The following is a 15691-nucleotide window of genomic DNA, read 5'->3' as shown; positions in this document are numbered from 1 at the left end:
AAACGTAATGCTCAACATAAGGAAAGAACACTTTGTATTCTTATCACACAAGCACTTATCAACACCCCATGCATATGTGTACCGCAAGTGCACGGGTTGTCGAAGTAATAAAGTATCCCGGTGAGTGGTTAGTCGTATCTATAGTGAATAGTTGTTAGGAAGCAAATATGAATGCTATTTAGCTATCAAGTGAATCAATTTGTGATTTGAGTGAATAATATAAATGCAAATAATAAAAAAAATAAAGTAAAGAGAAAAGAGAGCAATAGGAATAAGGAGAGGTAATCGATGGATAGATGGGGTACTCGGCCATTGCTCACCCTAGGACTATTGTTTCAAGTGCAAGACTAATTATTATACCTCCAAACTGATTTTAATGAGTCGTGGAAATCTAAAGACACACGGTCCTAAACCTAAGGTCAACCGTGACTAACCCTACACAATGCCCCAGTGAAAAGGGATACTCTCAACTCCTCACACTGTGTAAGTTTGCTTGAAGCTCTTGGGATTCCAAGTGAAAAACCCTATTCCCCAATATAGATCTTACCCTTTGGTCCAAGCAAAAGACCCCTAGTCATGATTAAGCCCCACCACTAAGTATTACTTCAACACTTCACTCTGTTGCTAGCACAACTAAGCCTCAGCAGAGTTTGTCTCTTAGCACTTCACTCTATCGTGACGAAAAATAACTCTTGGAATGTAGAGGTAGGGTAAATCACATCAGAAGGCAAAGGGAATATTCCACTACCTCTTGACTCACTCTCTCGACCCTCTCCAACCTTGCTTTGTCTAATCCTAATGGAGTGTTACTCATCCACAACGATTACGAAGATAGATTCTCAATCCTAGTGTAACTCTAAGGGAAAATCAATTCAACAAGTATTCAAGCTTGAAACTCAATTAAAAACATCAATTAAAGAAACATAAAAGGAATAAAAAAAACAAAATCATCTTAGGGTTTACAAGTACAAGCACCCACTAGGGGTTTAGCTCTCCATGGAGTAAAACACAATCAACAATGAAATCGAACTTAAATGCATGCAAATCCATAGATAAAACCCACTTATAGTCCATATCAAAGGTCTTGTGGAACCGCCTCATTTTCTCCAAAGGTTCCCTTGCCAAGCCTAGGGCACACCTCACTGTATCAATGCCGATGAAAGCTCCTCCAATAGCTCTCTTCCAAAGGAAATCGATGTTGAAGGGCATAGAACTACTCCAAATACCTAGCAAAAGCCTCTCCAAACCCTAGCCACCTCTTCCCAGAAGATACAGAAAAGATAGGAAGATCATCCCCAAAAGAAACTCTCAAAGCGGTATTTATAGGGCTAGAATCGGGCAACCACATGGGCTTCTGGAATTCCCACATACCCATGTGAATTTCCAGGTCTTTATTTCTTGCACTGTGAAGAGGAACTGTTACTGTGATTTTGCTACAGAGTTTTACTATAATAAATTACTACAGCTCTTCGCCGAAACACTCCCAAATCCACTTTTTTCATCGAGGCCACATGAATGGGTACACATCCATGAGATAGATTGTGACGCATCTTCAATGAAACCACATTGATGAAGCTTTTGCTAATGTTGCACAAGTCGGAACAAATGAGTGTGACTACCTTTGTACCCCTCCACTTTGTGTATTCACATGAGCACAAAGGAGGTTGGCACACACCCATATGTCTTTGGGCACAACTTGTGTTTTCATTTTTGTTCGATTCAAGAACTTCATCAAAAACCATATCCACGATCTACTTTTACTTCCATTCTCCTAAACTTGTCTCCACAACCCTAAATGCACAAAAGAACACAAATACACATGAATGAGCTATAAAATCTGATAAAAGTATTGCTCAATGTAAGAAAAGTATACATCATATTACTTATACACAAGCACTTATCAAACTCCACCACACTTATGCTTTTGCTTTTCCTCAAGCAAAAATAAACATTCAATCATAAAAGAAGGAAAATTAAAAGTGCTTGGCTTTAGGTTCACCAAAAGCATGCAAAAGAGGCATTCTAAAAGTAAAGAAAATTTTTGAACACCGAATAAGAAGAATCATTGCTCTATCTAAAAACTTGAATAAAAAAAGTACAAAAACCTGATATTGTGTCAGTATGTGTAAACTCACTCTAGTCAACCCAACATGTACTTCTCAAAGCTCTTGTTAAGAGGGACTTATTTATGTACAAAACAAGAAAAGGTACTAGCTTCACACATCCTCTAAGGAAGCCCTTTCCTAGGTGGCCGCCAAGGTGGCTTTCACACTCTCGAGGTGGTACCTATTTCTACCTGGGTAGTAGCTTTCACTCATCCTATCAGATAGCTCTTTTCTCTCATTAGGGCATAACTAGTATCTGACTTATAACATTAGCTTTATACCTCATAGGTGATAGCTCTTTCCACCCCTAATGCATAACAAAAACAAACATTTTTTTTTCTTTTCCATTCCTTTCCATTTTTTTTAAAGGAATTAAAACAAGAAAAATACTAAAACGGTCCCTAAAATGTTGAACTTGGGTTTTCACAAGGTTTAATGAATGAGTAGTGCAACAAATGTTAATGGGGAAAAAATTCCTAAAAATTCAAGTAAAACTAGAGCATGATAATATTCATTGTTAAAAATTCTCCTAAACTCAAGAATACAATCATTGCAACTAAGGTGAACCGCCATTGCCTGCATAAGCATGAACAATGAACGCATAAGTAAAGAACTTGTGTAATGTAAACTCCCCTCCCCGCCACACTTAAGATGTACATTGCCCTCAATGTATGTATGCAAGCACAATAAAAAAGTATAACAATCAAAACAAATATGTGTGGAGATGGGCAATTGAAACAATACTCCCCTAAACTCCAATTGTATGTGATAAGTGTTTGTGCGATATGAATGCGAAACGTTCATTCCTTATGTTGAGCGTTACTTTTTCTCAGGTTTTTTTACATTAATATGTGTGTTTTGTATGTTACTTTTTATGCGAGTAGGGGTTGTGAGGCCGAGTATGAAGGAAATAGGCCAATGTGGATCATAATGCACCCTATTTTTGGAGGAGATCTTGCTAAGGTTCAAACGCGAAAGACATATGACAGGTGTGAGATGCTAGAGTGTGTGCCAACCTCCTCGCATTCGAGTGAGCACATCCATTTGAAGGGGCACAAAGGCAGTCACACTCGAGCATTCCGACTTATGCATATAAGAACAAGAGCTCCACCAACATGTATATCATTGAAGAAGCAAGTGATTCACGACGTGAACGTCGTGCCCGCTTTATGCTACTCCCCGATGAAAAGTATGGAATTGGGAAGTTATTCAGGTCGAAGAGCGTAGCGAGCACCGCAGAACACTATGAGCAAGTACTGTAGCAAAGCATTGCTCACGACCGGTCGAGAAAATCAGAGAAACAGAGAATCCACATGGGCATGTGGAAATTATCCACGCCCGTGTGGAAATTCTGCACGGGCGCATGTAGCATCCACGCTCGAGGAGTTGCCCGATTCCAGCCCTATTTAAAGCCGATTCAGCCCCGATTTTGGTATTTTTTTCTCCATCTTTTCCCCAACTGGTGAGAGGGCTTCGGCTAGGGTTTTGAGGGGTATTGGCTAGGTTTTTGGAGAGGTTCTACGGCTCCGACATCGCGCGTCATTTGGAAGAAGGTTATTGGGAGAGCTTTCATCGGCATCGATCAGGAGAGGTGTATCCTAGGCCGGACAAAGGATCCCTTGCGACGAGTAGAGGACTCTCCACAAGACCATCGACACAACCATCGAGGGGGTTTCTTTATAGATTCATTGCTTTTACATTCGATTTCTTTGATTGTACTTAGCTCCATGGAGAGCTAAACCCCTAGTGGGTAATTGGGTGATTGTGAACCCTAGGATGTATTAGTTTCATTGAACTTCTTTATTATGCTTTCAATAAATTGATGTTTATTGTGAGTTCCAACCTTGAATGCTTGATTGTATGAACATTTCCCCTAGAGTGACACTAGGGTTGAGAGTTCTTGTTGGTAACCTTGTGAGTGAGTGACACACCACGAGCGTTAGACAAAGCTAGGTTGGAGAGGATTGAGAGGGTGAGTCGAGAGGTACAGGAGCGTCCCCTTTCCCCTCCGGCGTGATAGATTCTACCTTCGTTCCTTGAGCTCTTTGCGGCCATAATAGAGTGAATGGTCTAAGGGATGAACCTCCGCTGGGGCCTAGTTACGCATGTAATGGAGTGAAGCGTAGAGGGGATCTTAGTATCTAGGGCTTAATTGTGGCTAAGGACCTTCCGCCTGGACCAAAGGGTTAGGTCTATAATTAGGAAGCGATTTATCACTTGGAATCCCTAGAGCTCATTGTAACTTTATTCGAGTGCGAGGTTGAGAGGTTAATTAATCTCTCCTCTGGGACATGAATAGAGTTAGGCGTAGTTGACCTTAGATTTGGGACTATGTATGTAAGGATTTCCACGACTCACCATTGCATTGATTAGGAAGCATAATAGAGAGTTCTTGCACTTGAAGCGATTATCCTAGGTGAAGCATCATCCGAGTACCCCATCTTTATCGATTGCCTTACCTCCTCCTTAATTTTGCTCTCTTACTTATTGCTTTTAATTGTTGAGAATTGAATCATTATCACACTGATCATTGTTGATACTCCACATAGCTAAGAATTGAATTAAGTATCTTTACTCCCTACTCCCTATGGATTCGATACCCGCTCACCCAGGATTATTACTTCGACAAACCCGTTCACTTGCGGGATATACGCAAGGGGACCATATCAGTATGTTTGATGGAGCTATATTTATTGAGAGTTGAGTTACAACAGGTTGTGTAGCACACACGGCCATGTGAAAAGCTATATGACTGGGCCCATGACTATTCCTTAATTCCAAGACTCACAAGACCATCTGCACGTATGCACAACGGGGTTAAGTAAAGCTCAACAAAAACAAAATAAACTCGAGTATATAAAAATATGGAAATGAAATACAACTTGAAACAACTGAAAAATAAAAGATAAACTCAGAAGGAAAACCCTTTATGAGTAGTACAAGTCAAAATAACATGCTAAAATGACATACAAAACATAAAGAAAGACAACAAATATAAAGATACCTCAAGCATCGGTGTACTACTCATTTGGCTCCTCTTCTACTGCTGGTGATGCTAATGGTGATGATGGTGCTGCTGGATATGTGGATGGAGCTTGGGGTCTCATGACAAATGGTGAGGTCACATCTTGCTCAAGTAGCTACTGTATAATATCGAGACATGCCATCACCTAGGCATGGTTCACAACTTGTGTAGCATGAACCTCAACTAAATCTGAATTTAGCATCCCCACCGCACTCTTGAGCTTCTCATAGCGATCATAGGCTTGAGTCTGATCGAAGATACACACTAGAGTTGGCTCTTGTAATGTGGGAGGTGCCTGTGCCTCCATCTGCACCTGTTGTTGCTCAGGAACAGGCTGAGATACCTCGGCTGCATCACCCTTATCCTTGGCCGTCTTTGGTGTGGGTATGATAATAATATACACTCTATCTCTGTATCTATATATCATGCCCATCAGTCTTCTTGGCCCCTGTGATCACCTCTATTAGACCCATCCCCATAATGAGTCGAGTAATGTATAGGCCTGAGAAGATCACCCCAACTCTGGCGTATTGGCCGTGGTGGCGCAAATACTCGGCCAAAATGTGCCCAGATGGATCGGCTCACTCTGTACCATAGAGTATAGATATAGTAACTCCTGTCTACTCAAAACTATTTTACTGTTGCCACAGCCATTCACTGATCTGCTCAGAATAGAGTGGATGTATCAGTATGCTAGGAAGGAGAGACACGTCGCCTTAGACACTTCCTGCTCATACTGTCCCTATCAGCATAATGCTCTCTAAGCGCACTAAGGAGTCAAGCTACCAAATGATTCTGTCGGCAACTGCTCGTACTCCTCGGTGTCAATGGAAGCCTCATCGTATAACCCAAGTCAAACTGAAAACTGAGTCACACTCATACTGTGTTACGGACTGAATGCGTGAAACTGTATGTCATTAATGCTCGAGAAAGTGCTATACGATCGGTCAAACTTAAACAAGGTGAGCACCCTAGTGTTAACATATGAATAGCGGGCTCTTTTGATTAACATAGAAATTCCACCGGCTACCCACGAACAATAACTCCTCAACCTCGTCGGCCATCTAGTCCCTCAATCTGTATCTCTTCGAGTGCACTAAAAATCAGGAACCTCAATCGTCAAACTTAGACTTTCACAAACACTCAAGCGTGCTTGATGTTCGAGTATAGCAAACTCAAGCTCGTAGTGGTGAGCGTCACGAGGATGTTTGCTAGCTATCATCTTTGAATGAGGGAGCCATTCCTATAAAAATTAAAAAGAAAAATGATCAAATTCAATTGAAAAACACATTATGTAGGAATCCGCACCTTCATGTGGAAATTCCACACGCTTGTGTGGATCTTTTATGCGTGAAAGTTTGCATGGCCAAACCTCGATAAACTCAAAATACATTACAAAATAATTTTAGAATCTTTCTCAAGTCACTCACCAACCATTAAAGCATGAAAATGATGTAAAATCATCATAAAAAAACAAAAAGAAATCAAGATCAAGTGAAGAAAAAGAGAAGAGGAAGCTATCTGATGATATAAGATTGAAAAACTTTGAATCGCGGTCTGGTAAACTTACTCAAATCCATATAAATAGATGGAGAGGGGGTCAAGAAGGTGAAGAGAGCATTCTTTCGAGCATTTAGGAGTTTTTAGAATGAAGATATGCGAGTGTGTTTTAAAAAGCTAAATCGTGCCTTTTGGTGTTCAGTGTATCCACATGAGTGTATGGAAATTACCTCATGCCGCAGTGTGACTTCTAGAGGATCCTTGACAAGGGCATACACACGCCCTCATGTGTCTCTCGGGATATCTCTTTTTACCTCTGAATGCATCCACACCGGCGTGTGAAAAATTCCCCTCACGCCCGTGTATCCGACCCACTGAGAGCACCCGACACACCTGCCGTGGCTTCTTATTCTCTGAGAAATTTAGTTATTTTAGTTCCACACACGCCCGTGTGAAAATTTAACACCCTGCAGTGTGGATGCTCACTGGGAACTCACTATGGGCACTCACATGCCCTGTGTGCTCTTGGGATGGAGAAGAAGTCTCTGCAAAGATTCACACGCCCATGTGGAAATTACCCACGGGTGTGTGACCTTCACAAGGTCGCTCACATAGGTGTTTACACACTCTTGTGTCTTCTCGGGATGGAGAAGTTGAGCTCTGAATTGAAACACATGCCCATGTGAAATTTCCATATGGCCATGTGTCTTCTCAGATGACTCTGTAAAATTACAACTCAGATACTTCTGCAATGACATTCATACACAAAGACTATATATACATTGAAAATAATCTAGAGAATCATGGAAACATACTCACATGACATGTACAAAACTTTGCCAATAACAATAAAGTACAATAAACACCACCAACAATCTATGAGAGAGACAGCGAATGAAGCATGTAAAGATTAAGACACTCAACTCTAAAGCTCTTTATTCACGCAAGAACCAAAACTAAGACCCAGATAGTAAAGCGCCCGCTGTGATCCAAAGAAGCACCCTGTTTAATGTCATTGCTTGACATACCTGTCCTTACTCCTCACGGGGTGCTGAATGAAAGTTGCCTCACCTACAACTTGAAAGCACGATGAACACAATTTTTGTGGTAGAGGGGAGTTCGAGTTTGTTACCACACAAGGGTTCATCACCCTTACTACTTGAATGCTCACAAGGCCATCGTTGATTCCTACATGAGTTTATTTCTATGGTTTTAATGTACTCATTCATGATGGTGTGTTTCTATGTGCTCCATGGAGGGCCAAAAACCTAAGGGTATGTTGGGCTTGTGAACCACTAAGGATTCTCATCTTTGTGGTGGGCTTTGCTTGTCATTTCTATTTAATCCGAGGTTTTGATTAAGTTTCCATTCTTGATTGTTTAATGCGCTTGCCTTATTGATCTTATGGATTCCCAGCTTGGTTTGCATGATTTGTTGCCTTGGTGGGAGAGATCTCCATTGGGGTTAGAACCTCAAAGATTGAAGAGGTTGAGGAGGGTGAATCATGGATAGTATCCCTTTGGAATTGGTGTATTCTATCTCATTCCTAAAGCTCTATACAACCATATTTGGTGGGTAATCGATTTTCATAGGGACCTTGTAGAGGGTTAGGATCATGTGGGATGAGGTTGGATCAATCTTTGGGTGGATACACAATTTGGAATCCCTAAGTGCTTTCACGGTCATGTGGTGTGAGGTGTTGAGATTGGCGATTTCTCCACGGGACTCGTGAGGGACTAATGTCGGTGATCGAGATAGACCCGATTGTCCTTTTGGATTTCACGACTTAACTTACTCATCATAGAAACACTTTGCTTATCCGGTGCCTAATACACGAATCACAGGGAAGCGATGCCGAATACCCACTTTTCTTGATTGAGATTCTTTCTCCATTTACCCTTGCATGTTGTCTCAGTGTTCATCTCTTACGCACATTAGATCACCACTATCCATTATCATTAGGCTAGATAGCGAGAAAAGTTGATGCCAATACTGTTCCACGTGGATTCATTCTGAGCTCCACGGGTATTTGTACCCGTGCACTTGCGGTACACACGCATATTCGGACGTGTCAAGTTTTTGCATGCCGAGGAGCCAGGATACTAGGAGCTAGGACTTTTTGTTCTTTCCTAGCCATTTGCCATTTCATTTGTTGTCTATTCCACACTTTCTTTTTCTTCCATCATTCTCATCGATTTTTATTTTGTTTTTATCTATTTCACTCTATCTTCTTCCATTGTTCTATTTTGTTTTATTTTGTCTTAGTTACTTTTCCTTGCATGGAACTTGAGATGATTATCCAATTGTAGAATTATATTTTGAGTTGATGTTCTCACTAGTAAAATTGATCAATTTATCAATGTTTATCAACAACACAATCCATATCGCATCAACTATCATCCAAATCAAAGGAGCTACCCAAACCTCTTATGGGATATTGATGGACAACAATGGGAAGCTTTCTCAACAAGAACTTCAATGGGATGAGGAAGTTGAAGAAAATGTACTTAGGTTGGAAAAAGTATTCTTAGGAATTTATTGAAGCCACCGTGCTGTTTCAAAATGTTGAGGAGCTACATTACGAGGTCTCCATCAAAAACATTGAACAATTGGGAAAGATCTTGGACATGCTTGCTAAGGAAAAGAAGAATTTGAACAAGCAAGGCAAAGTATCTCAGACCATGATGAGGCCATGAGCAACATTGAGAAATTGGGCAAATTAGTACATTAGTGAGAGAAAATGAAAAGAAAGAAGTTGAACATCATCTTGAGATTTTTGGATTGTGTGAATGAAGATTATGCTTGTGACGAGGGAATTTTCAAGTTGCTAGTCTCATGTTCTTTCAAGTTAATACACAAGAAGATGCCGTCAAGGTAATGGACAGCTTGTTCTCTTTAGATTGATCAAATCTTACAATGCAAGAAAAGAGACTTTTGGGAAGGAAGAAGATGTGGGTAGGAGATTGAAACCATCCAATGACCTATGCTAATCTTGGACAATTCAACCGTTGTTTCCTTGGAGGCCAAAATTAAGATGGTTGGACTCTCAACAAATACTTCATCCCGGCAGTTGACTCTTGTGCTTATACAATGTCTAGTCGGGAGGAACACACTCTCTTTTCAAGCCTCCATAAGGTGAGGAAGAGATGCCGTCAAGCTTAGTGGCGTAAAACAAAAGCGCTTGGGAGGCAACCCAAAAGGTTTTCAAATGTTTTTTCTAGTTTAGATTTTCATTCTAGCGATAATAAATTCATGAGTGGGTGCTTTTGATGAATTCTTGTTGGTGTGAGATTTCATGGGAAAATTTTGGTGATTGCTTGATTTTAGTATTGTGTGGCATGGTTTTAGGGAGTAATTCATGTTTATAGTTGAAAGGTGAGTGGTTGAAGTTTGGAGCCTTGCGTGGGTATGCGAGAATTTTGCAGCTCACGATCGGCGTGGGATTTCCGCGGCCGTGTCTGATGCCGGGGGTGTGGAATTTCATCCCCATGTGGCTTATAAGAACATGAGGGGGTCCTTTTCATTATCTTCATCTTATGCCCTTCATGTCCCACTTCTCCCTCTTCCAAAATCCAACTTTGAGCACAAAGCGGTTTCACAACTCCTTTGGTTTAAAAGTGTTTTCTTAGGCATTTGCATTAAGTTTCCTTCACCAATTTGCACCGTTAAGCTTCATCTTCTCATTTCTCATCTTTCTTATTTTGCCGGTCATGAAGTTTTCTTGGTTTTTATAGTGTTGTTTTTCATGAAAAAATTATGTAGAAACACTTTAGAATGTATGGATCGAAAACTTTTGAGCGTTGGAGCCAATCATGGCTTCTTATTGTGGTTAGGCGCCAGGCGTGTGACCCACGCCCGGCGTAGGCGAAACCGACTTTCATTTGGTATGCAGCGAGTGGCCACGGTACCGCGCGCGTCGGTGGCCCGACAACGTGGGTTAGGCGCCAGGCGGCGCGCCCGCAGCGCGTGATGGTTAGCCGACGCCAGCGGTTATTACCGGCGATGGCGCCTGGCGAGACCGAGCAGCCGCAGCGATAATATACGCCCGCGTGGTGGAAAACACCAATAAAGAAGTGCTTGGCTTGTCCTCCGCGCCGTGATGGAGCCACATGCTCGTAATTCATGCTTAACTGACTTTCGCTGAGCTTTTGTTGCGGAGCATGACACAAGGACCGAAAAAGCGATTGAAATGCTTTGGGTTTCATACGGTATAACGTTTGATGAGAACATTCTTTTGGCACACCGGCAACACGTAAGAGCGGCGTACGATGCTTCTGAGGCATGTCCCTACCTATGATTCTTTAGTTTCCTCTAGCCTTTTGTTTCTCATAGTCTTTGCCTTATTTTCATCTTTTAGACTTTTAGTTAACTTTGTGCTTTTGTTTCTGTTTGTGTAAGTTTACTAATAAGAACTCGGTATGTGTCTTTTCTTTTGTTGAGCTGCACCGAACTTACATGCGTGCTCAGTGGAAGTGGCCTTGAGAGTGATGCTGATGGTGTTTTTAGTCATAGGGCACGAGTCATGTGCTGCTATCACATGGTCGAGTGAGCTTCACCGACCCGGCTAGAACACATACACCCACAGAGTTAGGCTTCACTCGACTGAATAATGAGGGAGCCTCGTGGGAGTATTGTTTTAATCTGCATCTTGCCACATTATGCTTCCTAATATATGATGCTTTATTGCAGTCATGTGACATTGAGGACAATGTACATCTTAAGTGTGGGGAGGGTTCACCTTATACATGACCTTTTACTTGTGTTTCTCATGAGCATGCTCTTGTTATGAAGAGTTACCTTGAGGTTAAGAGTTTAATTCTTAGTTTTTGGAGTTATAAACATGGATTTTATCATGCTCTAGTTTTCATCCAAATTTCATTGAATATTTTTGTCCGATTGCTCTTTGTGCACTTCTCACTCATTAGACCTGTAAAGGAACTCTAGTTCATTATGTTTGGGACTTTAGTATGCTAGTTTCTATTTATAAATATCAGAAAAACTCGATCAGATTGATTTTTGAAATTGTTTGTTGTTTGTACATAGGTGGAAGAGCTACCACCCATGATGTATGTAGCTACTCTCATAAGTCGGATATTTGTTATGCCCTCAATGAGAGAAAGAGCTATCTCATGGGATGTGAGAGCTACCATCCTCGTAGAAAGAGCTACCACCCCAAAAAGTGTGAAAGCCAATCGGGAGGCATCTTGGGAAAGGGCTACCTTTAGAGGTTGTGAAGCTACTACTCATTCTTTCTATTTATAAACAATTCCCATATTAATAAGAACTTGGTAGTGGACATAGTGTTGACATGAGTTGAGTTTTTCACACACACACGATTCGGATTTTTATCACATTCAATTTTGATTGGATTGTTTGCTGAGCATTGATTGTTTTGTCTAGTGTTTGATTCTTCTCCATGACTGTAGAATTTTATTCTTGTACTCATTTGGTGAACCTAAGGCCAAGCACTTCTCTTTTTCTTTCCATAGGTATAATGTTTAATTTTTGCTTTGAGGACAAGCAAAGACTTAAGTGTGGGGGAGTTTGATAAGTGCTTGAGTAGACATGTTTTTATGCATGTTTTACATACATTGAGCATCATATTTTATTCAGGTTTTATGTCTCACTTTCATGTATTGGGTGTTCTTTTATGCATATAGGTTGTGAAGGGCATTAGGATTTTCAAAAGGAGCGAAGATAGGCTATCATGGCATAATATTGGGAGTTCTTTGTACAACCAAGTTGGAAGACACAAGAGGAGTTCGCTTTATGAGGAGATGTGTGCAACTTCCATAGTTTTGCAAGCCAAGTTATTAATGGAAGGGCACAAAGGCAGCCATGTCTCCACATTCCTCCTCTTGTAAAGATTTCAAGACCTTTCAAGACGCATTGATGAAGGAAAGTCAGTAGTAGCCACCATATGATCGTGTGCCCGATCGCGGTGGGCCTTTAAGAGGAGATTGTTTATCACTCCGCTTTGTGGAAATTCACCGAGCGAAAGTCGCCGTAGCGAGTGCATCGTAGACGAATTATCGTTACGCGCCTCGCTGAAAATTCCGCCGCCAGCGTGGAATTCACCGACCGCGAGGAGCTGGAAAAATCCACTGGCAGCTGCTGGGGCACGTGATGCACGTGCCAGAGGCCTATAAACAGTCGCTTTTTGCCCTCATTCTTTCTCATCTTTTGTGCGGCTCTTGAGGGGTGAGACGGCTAGGGTTTGGAGAGGAGGTCTTTGCGGCTTTGGAGGCGCCGTCACCAACTTTGATCGATTCCTCCTCCGTCATAGCATCAAGGGAAGCCACCGTGAACCTAGCTCGGAGTGGGTCCTTCAAGACGCTGAAGCTCTCCATCAAGGCCATCAGTCCATACATAAGGGGTTTATTTCTATGGTTTTAATGTACTTTCATTCATTGATGGTGTGTTTTGTATGTTGCTCCATGGAGGGCTAAAACCCTAGAGGGTATTTGGGCTTGTGAACCCTAGGATTCTCTATCTTTTGTGGATTTGCTTTGTGTTTCTATTTAATCCGAGTTTGATTAAGTTTCATTCTTGATTGTTTAATGCTTGCTTGCCTTATTGATCTTATGGTTATTTGGTTTGCATGATTTGTTGCCTTGGTGGGAGAGAGATCTCCATTAGGTTAGAACCTCAAGATTGAAAGAGGGTTGAGAGGGTGAATCATGAGATAGTGAAGTATCCCCTTCCCTCCGGACTGGTGTATTCTATCTCCATTCCTAAGCTCTATGCAACCATATTTGGTGGGAGGCGGAGATTGCTCGATTTTCCTCCGCTGGACCTTGTAGGGGGTTAGGATCCTTCTCACGGGAATTAGGGTTGGATCAATCTTTAGGAATTGGATACACAATTTGGAATCCCTAGAGTGCTTGTGGTCGTATGTGGTGTGAGGTGTTGAGATTGAGCGATTTCTCCACCGACCCGTAGGGGACTAGTATCGGTGATCTAGAGATAGACCCGATTATGTTTGGATTTCCACGACTTTAACTTACTCATCATAGAAACACTTTGCTTATCCAGTACCTAATACCTCGAATCCTAGGGAGCAATGCCCGAATACCCCACTTTTACTCGATTGAGATTCTTCCTCCATTTTACCCTTGCATATTTGTCTCCGTGTTCATCTCTTCGCACATTAGATCACCACACTATCCCATTATCATTAGGCTAGATAGCGAGAAGAAGTTAGTACTAGTAGCCCCTGCTCCCTCGTGGATCTCGACTCACCCGACTCACCGGCATTTATTACTCGACACCCGTGCACTCTGCGGTACACACACGCATATTCGGACGTGTCAATATGCAACTACTTGAATAGACCCAAAAACTTCTTGTATTGCTCATCATTTTTTTGTCATCCTTCAGCCTTTGAGGGGTAAGGGAATTTTTAGCTTGTAAGTTGAGGGTACCACCTCTTTCTCTTTAGCTCTCTACTCAACCTCCACTCTTTTGGGGTGACTCAACCATTATCTTCTTGGTATGGAGCTTACTCAACTTCACGACCACTCCTCAAAGTGATCGCCTTCAATTGTTCTTTTTGGGTTTACCTCCGTGTTGCTAGGGCAAACTATGTTGAGGTCTTTCTGAAAGTGACTTTGCAATTTGTCACGCATGGTTCTCCAAATTATGCAACGATGAGGTGTGGTTGTGAAGTTTGGCTTCAACCGACTGAAATCGTGTATTCAAAGATTGAATGAACTTGGTTAAAGCTTTCTAAATCACTCATCCGCTCTCGAACCCTCGAAAAAATTTGTTCTCTATATTCGGGCTTGTTGTTATTGTTGTTGAAATGCAAGCTGGTGGCGAGCCTTCGCCGCCTTAATTACCGCAAGAAAGGTTTGGGTGGCTCCTCTACCTTGGATTATAGCTATTGCTATATGATTTCCTTGACCTCTCATTGCATTTCCTATAAAAATCCAACTCTTCCACTCGAAGTTGTACCGTAAATAGCAACTGGAAATCGATGAATCATGTCTTCCCTGCACTAAGTGCAACTCATCACCGCCGCCACTCTAGGAGAAGTTTGAGTGTCTAACGCCTTGCTCAAAGACTCAACCTAGGTCGCCAATGATGTGAATGCATCGATCCTCATGAAGTCTCGGCTACCTTCTTCTTATCTCGTATTCCACTAATAACTATTCATAGCCATCTCTTCAATAAGATGTCGGGCTTCTTCAAGGGTTTTACCGCTTAAGGTGCCTCTCACTGTAGCATCAAGTAATTGCTTCATGCTTAGGTTCAAACCATTGTAAAAGGTATGGATAATCATCCATTCGGGGAACCCATGTTGAGGACATTTCCACAGGAGATCCTTGAACCTTTCCTATAACTTAAAAACAGACTCCAATTTCGTTTACAAAAAAGTGGATATTTCATTCCTGAGCTTCGCAGATTTTCCAGGAGGGAAATTTTGAGCTTGCAAAGCTTGTACCATCTCCTCCCAAGTAGTGATCGATGCTTGAGGTAATGAATGTAACCATTGCTTTGCTCTCCCCTTCAAAAAAAAATGGGAAGGCCCTCAACTTGATAGAATCATCTTTGACTCCATTAATCTTGAGCTTGTCGCACACTTCCAAGAAATTCTTGATGTGGTTGTTCGGATCCTCATCGGCCAAACCATTAAAATGTGCTGACTGTTGTAACATTTTGATGGAGCCTAGCTTGAGCTCAAAAACTCGAAATCGTAATCGTGGCCCTCATAATGCTAGATTACATGCCAAGAACTATGGGTCTTGCATAATCTGAGAGTGTCCTCTGTTGCTTATGTTGTTCTGCCATATTATCGCATATTTCAACTTCTATCTCAAACTTTGATTTGTCTCGTTTTGTATAGGATCCTTTCTCCATCTATGAGTTTTTTTCCAATATCCGGATCGCCTTCAACCAATGTCTAAGGGTTGCCTTGGGTCATAACCTAGAGTTGGAATCAAAGAAAGAAAAGGAAATAAGAATGATGGAAGAGTAAGAAAGTGTGAAATAGAAGGTGCTAAATAGCTAAAATAGTAAAGTACAAATGCTTCCAAAATGCCTATTCCCCAACAACGGC

General features: G+C 41.6%; 1 non-coding gene across 1 annotated transcript; it reads left to right on the top strand.

The window, feature by feature from the left end:
* The first annotated feature begins 14924 nt into the window (after positions 1-14924).
* Positions 14925-15031, top strand: LOC120256190. Its single transcript, XR_005535222.1, has one exon. It is a non-coding gene; the product is annotated as a small nucleolar RNA R71 (small nucleolar RNA).
* Positions 15032-15691: the final 660 nt, after the last annotated feature.

Source organism: Dioscorea cayenensis, unplaced genomic scaffold (assembly GCF_009730915.1).
Source record: "Dioscorea cayenensis subsp. rotundata cultivar TDr96_F1 unplaced genomic scaffold, TDr96_F1_v2_PseudoChromosome.rev07_lg8_w22 25.fasta BLBR01001333.1, whole genome shotgun sequence".
Classification (NCBI taxonomy): Eukaryota; Viridiplantae; Streptophyta; class Magnoliopsida; order Dioscoreales; family Dioscoreaceae; genus Dioscorea; species Dioscorea cayenensis.
Note: the sequence above shows the minus strand (reverse complement) of the source record. Positions and strands in the feature narration are given on the sequence as shown.